A 19,856-nucleotide genomic window follows, 5' to 3' on the forward strand; every position below is an offset into this window, starting at 1 on the left:
CGATCCTTGTGGCACGCCGCAGATGACTTCAGAGGCCTCTGACTTGAATGGTGGGAGGCGGACTCTCTGGGTTCTTCCGGTAAGGAACGAGGTGATCCATTCCAGTGCTTTTCCTTGGATTCCGACGTTTCTGAGGCGCTGTAGAAGGGTGCTATGGCAGACTGTGTCGAAGGCAGCGGAGAGGTCGAGGAGGATGAGGGCGACTGTGTCTCCATTGTCCAGTAGAGTTCGAATGTCGTCAGTTGCTGCGATAAGTGCGGTCTCAGTGCTGTGTTTGGCTCGGAAGCCGGACTGTGAGGAGTCGAGGGATTTGTTGATTTCGAGGAAGGTGGCAAGCTGGTTGTTGACAGCTTTCTCGATGACTTTGGCCGGGAATGGAAGGAGCGAGATGGGGCGGTAGTTTTTGAGTTCGGTGGGGTCAGCTGTGGGTTTTTTCAGAAGGGCTCTGAGTTCTGCGTGTTTCCAGCTTTCCGGGAAGGTGGCGGAGTTGAGGGAGCAGTTGATGACATCTCGGAGGTGTGGTGCTATGATGGAGTCTGCTTTGTTGAAGATGTGGTGAGGGCATGGGTCAGTTGGGGATCCTGAGTGGATGGAGTTCATCAGGCGGATGGTGTCCTCAGTGGAGATTGGGTTCCAGTCGTTAAGGGTGTTCAAGGGGGGTGAAGGTCCTGCAGAAGGTTGGGTGGGTTGGTCTCCGGGTCGGTTGTCGAAGCTGTTGTGGATGTCTGCGATTTTGTTGTGGAAGAAGGTAGCAAGGGAGTCGCAGAGGGCTTGGGAGGGGGTGATGTCGTTGGAGTTGGCTGATGGGTTGGTAAATTCTTTGACGATGTTGAATAATTCCTTGCTGTTGTGGGCGTTGTTGTCTAGTCGGTCTTTGAATACGGCTTTCTTGGCAGACCGGATTAGTTGGTGGTGTATGCGGGTGGCGTTTTTGAAGGCGTCCCTGGTGCTGGTGTTTGGTTTTTTTTTCCAGGCCTTCTCGAGGGAGCGACAGAGTTTCTTCGATTTCTTAAGATCATCGTTGTACCAGGAGGCGTTTTTGCTGCCTAGTTTGATTTGACGTTTTTTCAACGGTGCTAGGATGTCGGCACTGTTGGATAGCCATTGGGTGAGGTTAATGGCTGCTTGGTCGGGGTTTGAGGAGTGGGCGGGGGGGGTTAGAAGAAGCGATGAGGAGATCTGGTCGATGGTGATTTTGTTCCAATTTCTTCGCAGGGTGGGTTGAGGAAGGTTGTGGATTGTGGTCTTATTGTAGATAAAGTAAACGCAGCTGTGGTCCGTCCAATGGAGAGCTGTGGTGTGACTGAACGAGACATGTTTGCTGGAGGTGAAGATAGGGTCGAGTGTGTGACCTGCAATGTGGGTGGGGGTAGTGACAAGTTGTTTGAGTCCGAGGTTGGCGAGATTGTCCAGAAGGGTGGTGGCGCTGCTGTCATTGCTCTTATCCAGGTGAAAATTGAGGTCTCCCAATAGAATGTAGTCCTCGGAGGGGAGGGCGTGTGGGATGATAAAGTCAGTGATGTCGTCACTGAATTGTGCACGGGGTCCTGGTGGCCGGTAGAGGAGGGTGCCTCTGAGTGTGGTCTTGGGGTCGGTGTGAATCTGGAAGTGGAGGTGTTCGGCGCTGGCAAGGTTGACGTTTGAGCTGGTTGAGATGCGGATGGAGTTCTTATGGACGATAGCGATGCCTCCTCCTGTTTGCTTGATGCGGTCCTTACGGATGATCTTGTATCCTTCCGGGATGGCAATGGTGATGTCTGGGGCTGAAGAAGCATTCATCCATGTTTCTGTTAGGAAGGCGACGTCCGGTGAGATGGTGTCTAGTAGATTCCAGAGGTCGATGGTGTGTCTGTGGACTGAGCGGGTGTTGAGTAGGATGCATTTTAGGTGGTTGGTGTCAGGTCTCTGTTTGGTGTTGGTGGATGAGGAGTTGGTTCTGGTGCCGTCAAACTTGCAGGAGTTGCATGAGAAGGGTCCATGGGTGTGTCCAGGAACGGCTTGGACGCAGTTGGGGAAACGGCCGGGGTTCAGGGCTAGGAGGGTGGTGGCATCGTAAGCGATGCGAGTGGGCTGGGCAATGCGGGAACCAGGGGGTCTGGCGCTGGGCGCGGTCTTGGCGCGGACGGGCGTAGATGGGCTTACCTTTGGCACACCTTCGGCGCGGCCGTAGCGCGTGGACGCTGCGCGTTGGGACATCAGTCTTAAATGGAAGGTGGAGGGGGATGGGCGGGGGAGGGACAGCTGGGAGGCCGAGGGCGGGGTGTAGATCCGAGCAAGGAGGCGCCACAACAAATGTGACGATGCAAATGGCTGCTAGCAGAGTAACCAGGTTGGAATGGGCAGTACTACTGAAAGCAATGCGAGGCAGAAACTTAAGATGCAGGCGCTACGGTGTCAGATCACTAGAGGTGGCACAGTTACAATATATGAGCAATGCAAGGCAAAAACAATTAATTAATGCAGGCGCTGCAATGCCAGAGCGCTACAAGCAGCACAGTTACAGCTGATGAACAAAGCGAGGCACAAACAATTAATTAATGCAGGTGCTGCGATGCCAGAGCGCTACAAGCAGCACAGTTACAGCTGATGAGCAAAGCGAGGCACAAATCAGTCTGCAGCCCAGGCGCTACGATACCACTGCAGGCGGGTGAGGAGCTGCGTGGGGGAGCGGCCGTCTCAGGAGGAATCCGGACGGTCACGGTGTGGAAGAAGATGCTGAAAATTCTCGATGTTGGCGAGTCTTAGAAAAGCGCGCGACCCAATCCCAGAGGAGCAGAACTTCACTGGATTGAGCAGGGCCAGCGGGTGGAGGCCATCTTGTAGTCTGGATGCGCCTTATGGGTAGTGTAAGATGGTCTGTGGGGCTAGTAAAGTGGGATGCATTGGGCAGGGAAGATTATGGAAGTGGCAGGAGACATTTCCTTTTACAAACCTGCTTCAGAAGCAATAGTCTCCACCCCCAAACCTCTTTGCAGGAGGAAATTTCCTGGGCATTGGCTGCTTTCAGGGATGTTCCGTCTGTTTTCCCTAAGATGTCTTTGCTCATGTTTTACTTGCCAGCTCCAGAAGTCATGAAGCTGGACAAACACGGCCAGCCCCTTCCTGGTGATCACGGACAGTGTGAAGGTGGCTGTGGAGACAAAACACGGCCAGTGCCGGACGGGCCAGAGCCGGATTGGCCGGAGCGCTTCGACCCTGCCGCGTGCGTGCTGGGCGCTACTGGCTTCGACCAAGGCCGACACTACTGGGAGGTGATGGTCGGCCAGAAGTCAGAGAGGGGGCTGGGTGTGGCGAAGGAGTCAGTGACCCGCAAGGGAGAGGTCATGTTGTGTCCGGACAATGGCTTCTGGGCGGTGGTGCGCAATGGTGAGGATTACTGGGCGTTCACACTGCCCCCTACACCACTCATGTTGGAACGGAAGCCGCAGCGAGTGGGCATCTACCTTGACTACGAGCAGGGGCAGGGGTCCCGGACCCGAACAAGATGGCGCACTTCACACCTTCAGCGGATCTTTCTCTGAGAAGTTGTTTCCCTTCTTTTTCACTGGTGTGAAGGAAGGCACGGGGGACCCTCTCGAATTCTGCAGTTCCGATTGTAGAGTCTTCCACCTGATGCTCCTATGGAAAGATTTTACTTTGTCCTCTGTTTCTACACCAGAAATACAAAGTTTCCACTTTACTTTCCTTTTGGATTTTTCTGGCGTCCCTAAACCATTTCTGCCCATTTTCCATGATGAGGGGGGGCATTAGGGCACAGGGTCAAGGCTAATTTGCATATGGCTGGGTTCAAACTGGAATCGCATGGTGAGCAAAAAAACGATGGATTTAGGCCCAGATCTCTGTACTGGGGCGAATGTATGACATTGTTCTGCATTCTGTCCATCAACGGTTGTTTTGGCCAACACTAAAGGCGCATCGTCAAATCAGTCGGCCTCCTGTGGCGCTACGACAGAGCCTAGTGGGAGGGGAAGGAGGAATTTCAACAGCACCTCCCTAACCAATTCAGAAAAGGGGTGGGGGGATAGTCTCAAAGTGCATAAACATCTCTCATGCCACCATACAGTTTGCCCTTGACCCAGCTCACACCTCAGCCAGGGGAGTAAATGCTTCCATTACACTCAGATGGCACTTCTGGCTCTGTGTGCTCAGCTTCAAGCCAGACGTCCACAGCCAGTCATCAACCTGCTGTTCAACAGAGAGCACCGCTTCAGTCTGCGGTTTGTTCAGATGCTTGATAAAATTAAAAAGGACACACAGACGACCAAGGCTATGGGTGCTCTCCGGACCGCGTCTGCTAGGGGCTCCTTTCGGGAGCCACAGTAGAGGGGCGGATTCAAGGCCTTCTCTGCAGACCCACTTGTACCTCAGGCCGCAGCAAACCTACTACCAGCAAGAGGATAAATGGTACATGCGGGGCATCATTTAGGGTGGCAGTTCAATAGAGGCAAAGGCATGCCCGGTAAGAGAGCTTCTGCTTCCAGGCACAGACTTTTCCTACTTTATCTCAATCACAACTGACAGCAGAGAGGCTTCAGGATTTCCTCCCTCATTGGGAGGCCATCACCTCAGATCATTCAGCTCTGGTATTGCTTGGCACTCCTTTTAACCCACTAAGCATCCCACCCTACCCCCACACATTCAGCCCAGAACCGGTCCACTGCAGGAGTAGGTTCAAGTGTTCCTTCTCAAGGGAGCAATAGAGCCAGGCCCCTAGAACACTAGAGCAGAAGTGTCTACTCCTTGTACCTCCTCTTCTCCAAGAAGGGCGACTGCCTCAGGCCAATCCTTGACCATTGCACTCTCAACAGATGCATCCTCTCAGAACATTTCCATATGACCACCCTGTAGGATGTCATTCCCCTGCTGCAGCAATGGAACATCATGACCACGTTTCACCTGAAGGACGACTATTTTCACATCCCCGTTCATCTGGCTCACCGGCACTACCTCTGCTTCATGGTAAGTGGAGGGCACTACTAATTCAAATTGCTGCCCTTCAAAGTCACCTCACTCCAAGGACCTTCACCAAATGCCTAGCAGCAGCTGCCGCCTGTCTCTGATGGAGGTACTCATGCGTTCCAAAGTCTGCCGCCCGTCTCTGATGGAGGTACTCACACGTTCCCTAGTCTGCCGCCCGTCTCTGACGGAGGTACTCACGCGTTCCCTAGTCTGCTGCCCATCTCTGATGGAGGTACTCACGCATTCCCTAGTCTGTCGCCTGTCTCTGATGGAGGTACTCACGCGTTCCCTAGTCTGCCGCCCGTCACTGATGGAGGTACTCGCACGTTCTCTAGTCTGCCGCCCATCTCCGATGGAGGTACTCACGCGTTCTCTAGTCTGACGCCCGTCCCTGATGGAGGTACTCACACGTTCCCTAGTCTGCCGCCCGTCACTGATGGAGGTACTCGCACGTTCTCTAGTCTGCCGCCCGTCTCCGATGGAGGTACTCACGCGTTCTCTAGTCTGACGCCCGTCTCTGATGGTGGTACTCACACGTTCCCTAGTCTGCCGCCCGTCACTGATGGAGGTACTCACTCGGTCCCTAGTCCGCTGCCAGTCTCTGATGGAGGTACTCGCACGTTCCCTAGTCTACCGCCTGTCTCTGATGGAGGTACTCACGTGTTCCCTTGTCTAGACGATTGATCAGGAGTATGAGCAGGCAGGAGTGCCTATCTTATACCCAGTCTATCCTCTCCCTCCTCCACAACCTGGTGTTTACAGTCAATGCCACCAAGTTCCTCCTCTAACCCTTTTAGGTTCCACCTTCAGGTTCTTTGGCGTCTGTCCTAAATGCAGTCACCCTCGAGGCATATCCAAGCGACCAAAGGGTGGCTCATTTCAGCAGCTATTGCCTCTTTTTCAGCCACATCGCGCTCCCATAGTCAGAACGGTAATGTGCCTCCTAGTGATTATATCCCCTTCTTAGCCATATTCTCCCACGCCAGGCTCCAAATGTGTCCACTGCAGGAGTGTCACAAGCAGAGCAAGAAGATCGAGTGTTAATAAGGGCCAGCACCCATCACCCGCTGCAGTGGTACAGCAGTAAACATGCGTGGCAGGCCCTTATGGATCTCATTCTGCAGCTGACCATCACCACAGACGCATCCCTCTCCGATTGGTGGGCGCTTCTCCTAAATATGGCAGTATGGGGTCTGTGGCCACCTCATCTACCATCTGGAACATTTAGCCATCCAGCTAGACCTCAAACTGTTTCTCCAAGACATTCTTGGCAATGTTGCCCGGGTACAAACACAACATCACTGCCATGTACTGGCTCTACAAACAGGGCGGCGCACATTCACCACAGCATCAGCTCTGGCGCAGTTGCCACTGGATACACATCCTAGCTGAATACCTCCCAGGAGCAGACAATACATTTGCAGATCTGCTCAGTGGGTCCCACCTCCAAGTATGTCAGTAGGAACTTCATCCACCAGTCCTTCTCCTGTACTTCTACTGGTAGGGTGTCCCAGAGATGGATATCTTCGCCACTTGTGAAAACGCTGATGGACAAATTTTACCTTCAAATCTCCACACCTCTAGTTCGTGGGCAGTTCACTGTGGATTAACTGGTCAAGGATCTTTGCCTATGTTTTTTCTCCTGTACATAGTGATGAAACTAAGGCAAACATACCTCACCCTTATCTTGGTGGCTCCCGCTTGGGCCAGGCAAACATTGGTTCTGACCCTTTCTAGAAATGTCCATCGCTCCCTAAGCAAAGCTCCAAAACATGCCGGGCCTTCTCATGGAGAACCAAGGCAGACTCCCTCACCCAGACCGCAGGCAGCTCAACCTAGCAATGTTAGTCCTCAGGTCCTAGAGTTCGGTTACCTTAATCTACCTCAAGAATGCATGGACATCTTAACGTAGCCCATTGACCCACCACACAGCCCTGTTAGGCTGCTAAGTGCAACAGGATTGTTCCCTACTCCATTTGCAACCACACAGAGCCCCTTAAACCAGCAGTCCAAGACACTGCTGGCTACCTTCTAGGATACAAAACGCAGAGCTAGCCTATACCGCGATACGGCTACATCTAGAGGTCATCGCTGCATATATGCAGAACAGCGAACACTGCTTGAAGTTTAAAATCCCTCTCATCAAAGCTTTCCTGGCAACCAGTTATCCCACCGCATTTGCCACCAGTCCCAGCGTTGAACCGTAATATTGTCCTTATCAAGGTCATGGGCCCTCCTTTTAAACCACTACATTCTTGCCCTCTGCAGTTCCTCTTGTGGAAGGTTGCCTTTCTAGCAGCTGTTCCATCTCTCAGGCATAAAAGAGATGTGCAGGCTCTTACATTGCAGAGGCCTCTCTTCCAAGTCCTTAGAACTAACTCTAAGTTCTTACCCAAGGCTGTTCTCTTTTCCTCTCAACCAAACACTAGAGCTCATGGTCTTCTTCCTCCGGCCTTGCTCAGTAGCTGAGAGGACACTACACACTCTTGATGTCAAGCATGCACTAATGTACTACATTAACAGGACTAAGCCCTTGTGGAACACACATGTTTGTTGCCTTTACTGAATCTCATAAAGGTCGCCCTTTATCGAAGGCAGGTCTGGCCAGGTGGATCGTCCAATGCATCCAAACCTGCTACCTCAAAGCCCTGAGAGCCCTTCCTGCCTCCTCCCAAGCCACACTCATACACAGAGCGTCACTATGGCTTTCCTTGCCAATGTTACCATAGCTGACATTTGTAAAGCTGCCACATGGTCACCTCCACACACTTTCACAAAACATTGCATGGACATCCTTGCTAGGCAACAAGCTAGAGTTGGACAAACTGTCCTAAGGACTTTATTTCATACATCTGCACCATCCACTGGCTTACCAATGATCAGGGGAGCACTGCTTACAGTCAATGCAGAGCATGTGTATGTACACCCAGACATGCTACAAATGGAATTTGTTACCCTGTAAGTATCTGTTTGTTGCAAAAGTACTCTAGAATCACATTCGCTCGCCCACCTTCCATGGAACCAGTGCTTGCTACAGATACCATCACCCTTAATATTCTGTTTCTCATATACAGCACATGCATGGTCACCATAGTGTTCTACTCAGTACTCCATACCAACTTTCACCCGCTGTACTGAAAGAATTCGAATGGAGTTGGTATCCAAGTGAGTTACTAGTTAAGGCTGGAGCCACATGGTACCCCATGACTCACAAGACATTCCATAGAAAAACACAAGTTGCAACAGTCCAAGCCCAACACTAGATGACAGGAGTATATAGAGCATGTGAAACTACAGCACTGCATGCAAACAGCAGATGCTTACAGGTTAATTAACATGTTTCTTCCAGATTATGACACCATCAGCTCTCTTCTTCACTTGAAGATATACCTGATGAAGGGTGTGCTGGGCCTGCCTACGAGGATGGAGGCCCCATAGATGTATGCTCTCATACATATTTATGTCTCCATTGTATGTGTTAAACACTTGGACCAGGACATGAGCTGATTCTATACAGGTTAAATCCAGATATGTAGGGTGCGACCAGATGGGTGGATTAGGGCAACCCTTGTTTAAGGGTTTCGGGGTTATCCTTTCTGAAGACAGGCGAAGAACTGACAAGACATCAGTCAGTCGCCTTTCAAGTCTGTGGGGTGTGAATCAATGCTAGAGTGAATAACCAAAGTTGTTAGGTTAATACTGCAGCATCCTCCCAGGAGCAATGAAAGAAACACACAATACAGCAGTTTGTGCAGGAACTAAATTAAATGCATTTGTTGGTGCCCATTCATGTTTGCTGGCCAGCAAGGAAGAAGTCATTTTACACAATGGTGCTCTGTCTGCTTCTTCTCTGCATGTCTGGTTTCTTGGCCATATATGGAATTAGTAATGCATCTTCAGCAGAACTGTAAAAAGACAAGGTGCCAAATATGGGCAACAGAGAAATGCAAGATTGGCACTGTGCCAATTATAATACAGACATATAGTGTAAGCAGAAGTGAACAACCTGATGAGCAAACTAACATGGACGTCAGGACTAGGAAAGTAACCTCTGAGGTGGTTCCGAACAGCTGTTGAAACTTGTCCAGGCAAGGTCAGATGTGAAGCCTGAGCAGCTCGATCAGGGAGAAGTGAGCTATTTTAAGGATATGGATATCTATTTTTTTTTGTATCCAACAAAATTGGCTCAATGAAAAGAAATGGAAGGGAATAGTATCCAGATACCATATATCAGTCTTAATTCTACCAATCGCCCCATCAACAGCCTGTATTTGAGTAGTCGCACTTCTCAGAGTAGTAGCCCACATCCCAGAGAGCATGAATTTTGGGTTCTGTCTCTGCAAAAAAAGTTCTTTTGTGGGTTAAAGGTTTTCATAGAAGTGGGTGAATTAAAAAGATGCAATGTTTTATCCTGAGCTGTGATGGTTCAAGCTCAAGCAATTCTTGAACACCGGGGTTTGAACATATTGGACATTTGTGAATGGAATGGTCCTGACACATGACTTTACTGTCCCTTAGGAACAGGAGATTGACATGGAGAGAAATCACTTGTGTAACTGCCTTGCAGGATCGAAATAATGACACTTGGAGCAAGTCCCAACCACATATGAACAATTTCACTATTGTTTCCTAGGTTCATTAATTTATTTATATAATTGTGTATAGTGTATTGTACTGTATAAAACAAGCAGCTACAACATACTGTTTAAGGGTGTACTCCTTTTAATGGACATATACATTTCCCCTCCAAAGGAATACATATTTGTCACTATGAAGCTGAGTGACTCCAGTAATTAAAAGCTACACTGGCTTGAAAGCAGCCTTTATATTTGGTGATGAACTGTTGCACACATTTACATTTCTTTCAGGTAGCAGGCACCTTGGTGAGAAGACCTGTTTCTTCTTTAGTTCTCTACCATCTGTTTCACATCACAGGAGCCCCCACACTCTGCGAGGGGGCACTGAACCCCAGTTATGGCAGTCTTCCTATGAAAAAAGAACATGGGGTGTATTTTCCTTGCTTGCATTAGGGCCCAGGTCACCATTTTTACGCAGGTAACCGGTCCCAAGCAACGGGGGAGGGTCGGGCCTAAAGTAACGCCCATGTCGAGCTTCGCAAAGCTGTAGGTACTGATGAAGCGAGATTGAGAAATAAAATGCGTTTTCACTCGCTAAGTTAAACTTTCATACTGAATTAATAATACTAATGGGTTTATGCATGATTTGTACTAATTCAACCTAGTTTTATAATGCATTTACACGAACATGAGGGGATTAACATTATTTGCTCTTTCTTGCATCTGCGTGTACGTTGAATTAATAAACTAACTTTGTCTTTTCGTTTTGTCAACATTAATTGCGGCTGTTTAAATAATAGCATGTGCTTATTTTTAAATGTGCTTTCGTCTATGTCGTGTCTTTTATGTGGCAAAGGCTCGTGGTGAATCCTGAGACTCGTGTGAAGAAGGTCTTTATATTTGCTGCTTATTCGTGCTCAAAGCTAGGTAACATAAACTAATGGGTTAACGTTAGTAAAGGGGGTGGGTAACAGAATGACTTTCATTACTCAAATTAATTAATGTTTTGTGTTTCTTTGCATACTAGTGCTTCCAAAAAGAGGCCTGAGGCCTAGTTTTTCAAAAGGGTGTTTGGAATCGTTTGGAATCCTGTCATGATGAGCCGAGCACAGCAAAGAATGAAAAAGAGTTTGTCGTTCATAATCTTCAGTAAACAAAATATGAGGAACTGTGCAGGATGTGCTCCGTGTTGTATAATTTTCCAAGGACAGGATACGGCAGAAAAGCCAAGGTGAGGAAGCAACGAACTGTTATTCAATAAAATGTTGCAAAGGACCTCGGAAGCTAATGTCACTTGTAGACAATAGACAAAGACGTTATGGAAAAAGCACGATTTCGAATGAAGAGTCAATGACTTCATGTGGTCTGACGTCTGACAGCCAATGAGCGTGCTGAATGTCACTATAAAAGTATTCTTTTAGTTAGTTTTAGATAGAGAAAAGGTATAAAACTTGACCCCTTGGGAGGAGCTTTGCTGGCTCGTTACTGATTCCTGAAGAGCGTGAGATGCCGACAGACTTTTGACTCACGTAAGTGAAATCTGAACTAATGTCTTTCCTTTAGGTTCTAATAAGTTTAGTTAGGGAAATAGGGTTCAGGGAATGAGATTCTTTTTGCTTAAATTCTTTCCGTGCTGATTTGTTTGAGACTGACAGTCTAATGTGCCTTTACTTAATAAAATGATGCTTATTAAATGCTAATAAAAGATTTATTAATTAAAAAATGCTCTTTATTTGAAAATAAAGTTAATAAAATAGATTTAAAAATGACAAGCTGGTCTTGGTTATTTTGAGTCTAGTTACCATTAGTTAATCCATTGCCTAGGTGACTTAATTAAATGACATTATTTTATAAACATGATGATGATAAACTGCAGTTGTATATAAATGTAAATAGTTTTGTGAATAGTTCCGATTAATTAGGTCACATGGTTCAGTTGGCCAATTCTTGTCTCAGTCTTTTATGGGCCTTGTGAAGAGTTTATGTTTAATGGTGAGTATCATGGTGTATGTTAGTGCTTTTGAGACAGAATTTCTTTAGGCCCGCTGGATCAATTCTCTGGTAGCAGAATTTGATGGTTACTATGGTAACTAACATGCTACATGTAGATACATAGGATACATGTGATACATGTTTAGCACATGTTAAGTTTGTCCAGTTGTTATATGTAGTCGAAAGGTTTTTCCAGCAATGTGAAAATACCTGGTTAAGTTGCAGGCAGAGTAGTGTGACAGGTGAAGTTACACAGTTCATTTGTTCTGTTTCAAATTAGTGATATTATATCACTAGTATTGTGGACGTACAGCACAAGTTTAGGGATTCTAGGTATGACAGGTTGTATGTATAGTGAGGATTGTCTATGAAATCGTAGCTTTGAGTATAGGGACTAAGAGCCCGTTTTAAAACTCGCTGTGAAAAGAGTAATAGGATTTTTCCAAGCTTGAGTGAAGGGTAAGGAAGCGTTGTCTATTCTTACTGGCGATTGAGGATTTCTATTGGTGGGTTAAAGTCCTGCTGAAGATTTCATGTGTACATGGTCAGGGTTTTCCGTTTGAATGTGTAAAAATGATTTTGTGAAAATAGCGCCGTCTATTTCACGAGAGTGAGTACTCGAATGATTGATAAAAACTATCACTTTGTTTAGCGAAACAGACAAATGGTTTGTTTTTCTGTAGTTACTAACTGAATTTCATTGAAAAGAATTGTTTTAAAATGGCGCTGTGAAAATATTTTGTAAAGGAGGGGTGAGTTTGCGAAGCGGAGACAGCGAAGCTGCAGCGGCTGTATACGTCACAGAGTTCACGCTGCGATTGGTTGACATACGTCACAGCAAACACACTGATTGGTTCACGTGACTGAAACGAGCTGTTAGCTGATTGGTCCTTTCTGAAAACTGTATTTCTATTGGTTGAGCAAGGTAGTGACGTGGCTTAACCTGATTGGCTTGTTGGTGAGTTTCGCTCACGGATTGGCTAGAGTAGCGGAACAACAAAGAAATACATACGATCTTTTCCAAATTAAACGGAATAGTTTTAAATCATGAGCTATTGGTACGGAAAGGAGGAAAAGAAGCCTTCATGGTTTCAGAAATGTAAAAATGTATTCAGCCCTGATAAGAAAATTGAAACGCGTGGTGGAAAATTACTCCATAAGTATAAAACACCCGCAGCATATATGGAAGGTGAATATGGTTATCATACTGTCCTTTGGTTTGAAAATTGGATGCAATATACCAAAGATGATGGTGTATTAGCATGGCCAGAAGATGGATCATTTAATGTTAAAGTTTTGAAAAACCTGAGAGAAAAAATGATGGCTCTTATGCCACAGCCTAGACCTACACAATTTGAAGCTTTAGTTGAATGGGAGATTGAAATGATGGAACTTGAGCGAGAAAACAGAGAAATATCAAGAGGCCCAAAATTAGACATAAATAGGGAAACTCATCAGGATAGAGTGCGTCATTGGAGAAAAGCAGACATGTGTGATGGTTTGTACCCAGTAAGGGAGATGGTTGTTGAAACATCAGGTCAGAGGAATACCCGAAAGAGAGGTCATCTTGATGAAGAATTAGATGATGCGGTTTTAGAAGCATTTTTTATTAATCCACCACCCTATCAGCCAAGTTGTTCACAGTCTACCCCGAGAGTTTCTTCAGAAATCTCTCCTAGTGCACCTCCTAGAGAGTCTAATGAAAATTCACCCAGATTTTTAAGATTACCTGAAAGAGCAAGGTCAATAATTAAATCTAATACTCCAAGAGAAAACAGAAATTATCTAGAGATTCCAGAGCAGAGAAAGGAATTCCCGAGAAATGAAAAGAGAGCAGAGGGACCTGAAAATGTACCAAATATTTCAGAATATTATAGAGCAAAAGAGGAATTAATACAGCAATTAACGAAAGGGATTGAAGCAGTAACAGTACCAGTAACAATTGGTCATGTTGTACCAGTTTTTGAACAAGGAGAAAATAGACACTCAGCTCTGACTGTTCCATTAAATGCAGAAATTCAGAAAGGTGCTGAAAATTTTTATTCAGAATTATCAGAAATACATCGAGAAAAAACAATGCCAAATTTAACTTTTAATCAAAGTTTGTCAAATGGTCAGATACCATCAGTAGCAGGATCTGATTCTGGATCTTCAGAAAAGAGCATGAATAAAACAGATTTGACACAGACTCCATTAACTCCACAAGTTCCTGAATCTAAACAACTTGATGTGGCAAAATTAAAAGCAGATTTAGAAGAATTAATTATTGGCACAATTGGAACTGACTGTTTGAAACAATATCAGGATGATGAATTGTTATTTATCTGTTAGAGCATACAATGGAAAACGAAAAACAAATATGATCAATTTGAAGAAGTGGCTGCTGAATTAGTCATAGATTTGAGCAGACAGAAACAATTGCAAAAACATTACAGAGTGGATTTTTCTGAAAAAGACATGGAAAACCTAAATACCACAGGCAGAATATCCCATGTAAAAAAATGAATTGTGTTTTTAAAAAGATTAGGTGAATTAAGTAAATGGAGAGTGAAATGGACAAAGAAAAGAGAAGAAGAAAAAAGAGAAAGAGGGGAAGTTGTTACAACTGAATGTCCTTTGAGAGAAATAGCTGGTGGAGGTTATGTTCATGTTCCATGGACAAGGCAGGACATTTTACTCTTTACAAATGATTTTCCTCGGCTGAGAGAAAAGTCAGTAGAATGGTATCGTCAGGTAGACAGGTTCATTAAAGTGTCAAAAGTTCTGTGGATTGATCTTGATGGATTCTTTGACGTTGTTGTCCCATCAGATCTTTGGACAGAATGTAAAATTTCTGTAGGTTGGCCCAGAGAAGAACCAGCTCGAAATAAAATAACAGGTGCTCCTTCAGCTGATGTCATGGATTTCTATGACAAGGTAATTGTGTGGCTGAAAAACAAGATTCCTCCAAAAGAAGTAGATTGGGTTAAAATTGACAGAACAAATCAAGAACCAAAAGAGTCAGTACATTCATTTTATGAAAGATTACTGCTGGTATTGAAACAATGCAGTGGCTACGAAAAATTAAGTGAAAAGGACATGAGCCACTTCATATACAGATTTGTTTATGGCTTGAGACCTGAAATTGGTGAGATGATTAGAAACGGAATTGTCGGTTGGCAATCACTTACAGTTGATGACATCCTGAAAAAAGCAAAATACTGCAGTGATGAGATAGATGCAAAGCAGAAAAAGCTTAAGGAAAAGGCAATGTGGGCACAAGTGAAGGTAGCTGAACAGCAAATAGCAACCTTAGAAAATAAAAATGTTTACCAGAATCAAGGCAAGTTTAAGGGGAATTTGAACAAACCAAAATTTAATGTTAATATTGAATAACTCAAACAGAAGCTACCATGTTTTAATTGCATCGAGATTGGACACTGGAAGCGGGAGTGTAAGAATCCGCCCAGAAATTTAAAAAAATCATCATTAAATCCACAGATACAGAATGAGATAAATCAGCAGCAACAGCTACAGCGACAGTTAAATGAAATAAGTCAGCAGCAACAGCTACAGCGACAGTTAGTGAATCAGCAGAGCCAATTGAATCAGCAGAGCCAAATCCCACAGCCACCACTTCCAAATTGTGTGAATGCGCAAAGGTTCAGTCCTGAGACGGGATTCTGCGGAGGTGACCAGGTAAACAGATCCTACAAAGAGTGAATGTGCCAAAGGTTTCTCATCAATTTTGGTTGAACGGAGGGAGTGACTCAGAGAATAACTCATGACGGTGCCTGAGAGAGGAAGAAGAGTGTGTGCTTGGAGCCACTCTTGAGGTAGATCAGTCAGGTCCATTGTAAATGGTAAAGTGAATGATGTAGAAATCACTTTTCTTGTGGACACTGGTGCTACCCGTTCTACTGTTAGATCAGTGGAAATTGAACACCTTCCTCTCTCTGGTGAGTCCATCCAAGTAGTAGGTGTAGCAAATCAGCAGATTAAAACAGATTTAACAGAACCAGTTAACATAGAAATTGGAAATTACAAAGATAAACACAGATTTGTAGTCTGTAACAGCAGTCCAGTTAGGTAGGGATATTTTATGCAAGATGAACTGCAAAATATATTGCTCACCGGATGGTATTGAGCTCCAAACTTTAGAAGAAGATGGTCTGTACAAATTGACAATGCTAATGGTTGAGGAAGATAATAAACTATTTCCTGCTTTTGATAAAAACAATTTACCTGAAGAGTTGAAAGAGGCAGTTAATCCAAAAATCTGGGATTTAACTGGTGATGAAATGGGTTTCATGAAACATGTGGACCCAGTACAAATTACTGTAAAGCAAGGAATAGATTTCCCAAACATTCCTCAGTACAAAATGAAAGCAGAAACTATTGAGGGTGTCATTCCTGTGATTGAGAAATTCATAAAACAAGGTGTTTTAAAAGAGATTGAGAGCAGCCCATGTAATTCACCGATCATGGGAATCAAAAAGCCAAACGGAACTTACAGAATAGTTCAGGACCTGAGAAAGGTTAATCAAATAGTTGTTCCTTGTTGTCCAGTTTCCGCATGATGCAGAATGGTACACGGTCATAGACCTGTGTAATGCCTTCTTTACAGTTCCACTGCATCCAGAGAGCCAACACATTTTTGCGTTCAGATTCCAAGATTGTATCTTTGCATGGTGTCGTATCCCTCAAGGGTATACTGAGAGTCCATCTATCTTTAATCAGTTGTTAAAGAAATCTTTAGAAGATCTAGATTTGCCTGGAAAATCAACATTTGTCCAGTACATTGATGATCTCCTAGTGGCTGCAAAAACACGAGAAAATTGTGTAATAGACACCATTACACTTTTGAATCGTTTGGCAGATGAGGGACATAAAGTGTCACCTGCAGTAAAATACCTTGGTCACAGAATTGCAAAGGGAATCAGACAAGTGACATTTGAGAGAATCAAAATGATTCGAGCAATACAACCTCCAACAACACAGAGACAAGTCAGAATGTTTCTAGGAATGGTAGGTTATTGTCGTCAATGGATTAGTGGATTTTCAGTAATTGCGAAACCACTACAAAGATTGACAAAAGCAGACTTAAAAGACCCGATTACTTTGACAAACACTGAGTTAGAGGCTTTTGAGCAGCTAAAGAAAAGTCTGTGTGAAGCTCCAGCATTGGGGATGCCAGACTACGACAAGGAATTTGAGCTGTACTGCAGTGAAAGGGAAGGTTGTGCATTATCAGTTCTGATTCAGAGACATGGAAAAATGAGAAAGCCAATAGCTTACTTTTCAGCTGTTCTTGATCCTGTTGCAAAAGCATTGCCAGGTTGCTTAAAAGCAGTGGCTGCAACAAGTGTAAGCCTTGAGCAAAGTGAAGGAATCATCATGGGGTTTCCTGTAAAAGTGTATGTACCTCATTCAGTTGGAACTCTCCTTACCAGAAGTAAGACACAACACTTATCAAGTAACAGATTAACCAAATATGAAAAGGTTATTCTGGGATCAGATATGTCTCGATTGCAAGATGTGTGAATTTAAACCCTTCCACATTGTTGCCTTATGGTGTTATTACCGAAATCAAAAATGAAACTGATGTTGATCACGAGTGCTTGGATGTTTTGGAATACTGTACTAAACCTAGAAAAGACATAAAAGATATGCCCTTACCAGAGTCAGACATTGTTTACTTTGTTGATGGCTCTTGCCTAAGAACAGATGAAGGCATTCTGAGAGCAGCATATTCAGTTTGCACAGTTGCAGAAGTGGTTGAAGGTTCAATTCAAGAAGGAATTCGTTCGGCTCAAGTGGCAGAATTAATTGCTTTAATTCGTGCATGTGAAAGAGCTGAAGGGAAAAAGGTTACCATAGTGACTGATAGTCAGTATGGATATGGCGTAGTCCATGACTATGGCCAGCTCTGGTCTCAAAGAGGTTATTTAACTTCTGCGGGAACACCAATCAGGAATGCAAAATTGATCAAGAGGTTGATTGATGGCATTCAGGTACCAGAAAAAATTGCTGTTGTGAAATGTGCAGCTCATGAAAAGGGTGAAGACTATATTACTAAAGGTAATTATTTTGCTGATGAAATGGCACGTTACTGTGCGAAAAACAATTTTTCAATTAATCGGGAAAAAGACAAAGAACATATTTTGAACTCTCTCATGCTAATATCTGTAGTTGAAACATGGCAGGGAGTAAAAGATCTACAAGATGAGGCAGATGATGAGGAGAAAAACACGTGGCTGAAAGATGGTTGCAGACAGAGGGAGGAAGATGAAGTTTGGGTTTACAAAGATGACAGACCTGTGATGCCAAATTGCATGATTGCTGACATGGCACGGATGTACCATGATCCAGGACATTTAGGAAAAGACTCTATGATAAGGATGTTCAGGCAGACATGGTATAATCCAAAATTTAGGATTATTGCAGAATCACTTTGCCAGAGATGCTTGATCTGCCAACAGATCAATCCAAACAGAAAAACAGTTGTAAGCATGGGAACCATAGGACGGGAGGGTGGTCCTTATACCAGGTTGCAAATGGATTTCATGGACATGCCACCACATAATAAACTAAGATATGTTCTTGTGATTGTCTGTCTGTTTTCAAGATGGGTGGAAGCATTCCCACCTCGTCACAATGACTCAGTTACTGTGGCAAAATTGCTCTTAAGGGAGATTATACCGAGGTATGGATTTCCAGTCACTGTTGAAAGTGATCGTGGCCCACACTTTGAAAACAGATTGTTACAAGTGATTTGTGAAGCTCTGAACGTAAAACAAAAGCTACACTGTGCATACAGACCAGAAGCATCAGGTGTTGTTGAACAAATTAATGGGACTATTAAGAATAGACTAGCGAAAATGTGTCTAGCTACAGGAATGAAGTGGACAGATGCACTTTCACTTGTCTTAATGTCTTTGAGAAGCACACCAGATAAAAAGACAGGTCTAAGTCCCCATGACATACTTATGGGGAGAGTAATGAGACAGGCATTTATACCAGTTGGAAAAGTTCTAAGCATTAATGAAAGTGCAATTATGGAATACTGTACGAATGTATCTGATGTGGTAACTTCTGTATTCCATCAGGTGGGAACTGATGTGGTTTCAAAAGAAAAGGAGCAAGCTCATGATCTGTTACCAGGTGACTGGGTGAGGACAAAAGTTCACCGAATAAGAAACTGTTTAGTTCCCAGGTGGCAAAAAGCAAGACAGGTGATACTAGTCACAACAAATGCAGTTAAATGCAAAGGTTTGAAAAGGTGGGTGCATGCAAGTCATACCATTCGTGTACCACCTCCTGATAATCCTGATGAGGATAGTGACACAACAACTGATTCAGACACTGAAGAAGAACCTGAAAGAAATCCAGATTCTGAAGTTCAACAAGAAGGTCGACATCTGGAAGATTCTGATGCAGATCAGGCACTGAATGAAAAAGATCTAGAGATTGTGATTTTAGATTCAGAAAATGATGAAAATGTTCTAGAAAAAGAAGCAGAAAAAGAATCTGAGTTAGAAGAGATTCAAGGTCAGGAGAGTATTGAAAAGCAGATTAAAAACTCTGAAAGCAGGAACAAGAATTCTGAGACTGGGAAGTTAGAAGTAATTCCAGAAGAAGAAGACGAATTACCGAGTACCAGCTACAAGGATGATGTTCCTAACGGAGTGAAACATCCGAGTAAAGAAGATCCTGGACATAAATTGAAATCTCTGAAACAGATTCGGATGAGAGTGATGAAGACTCTGAGATAAGAAAATTCAGAAAAAGAGCTTGGAAAGCTGAATGTAACGAAACTGAACCTAAGAAGAAATCCATAAGAAAAGGAGATAATTGGCCAAGAGAAAATATAAAATTCAAACTGGTGAACAAGTCAAAGGAACAGATTAATGAGATATCAAGTCAAAAAAGTGACTCTGAAAAGAAAAATCAGGCAGGAAAGAAAATTGAAGTGATTAGCAGTAGGGGCAAAAGACCATTAAGGCCAAATCAAAAGTACAAGTCCCCTGAATGGACCTATATAATAATTCCACCAGTAGTGAAAATCAGTAGTAGTAGTTGGAAGAAGCAAGTGACATTGATTAGTTTAGTTTTCTTTAGGTTGAGGTTTATTTTTGGCATAAGGCTGAAGAAATTGTGTTAGGTGACACAAGGTCGATGAAATTGTGTTAGCTGGAAAAACACTTTGATGTAAGACGCAAGGTCGAAGAAAAGCTGTTAGAGGGTTATTAAAAAAAATTAAAAGGGGAGGTGTTTATAAGTACTATTTTTAATTTTTACATTTTTGTTTTTGAATTTGATTTAAGTAAAAACTTTGTAAAAAAAAAA

Source organism: Lissotriton helveticus, chromosome 5_1, assembly GCF_964261635.1.
Source record: "Lissotriton helveticus chromosome 5_1, aLisHel1.1, whole genome shotgun sequence".
In the NCBI taxonomy this organism is placed as follows: Eukaryota; Metazoa; Chordata; class Amphibia; order Caudata; family Salamandridae; genus Lissotriton; species Lissotriton helveticus.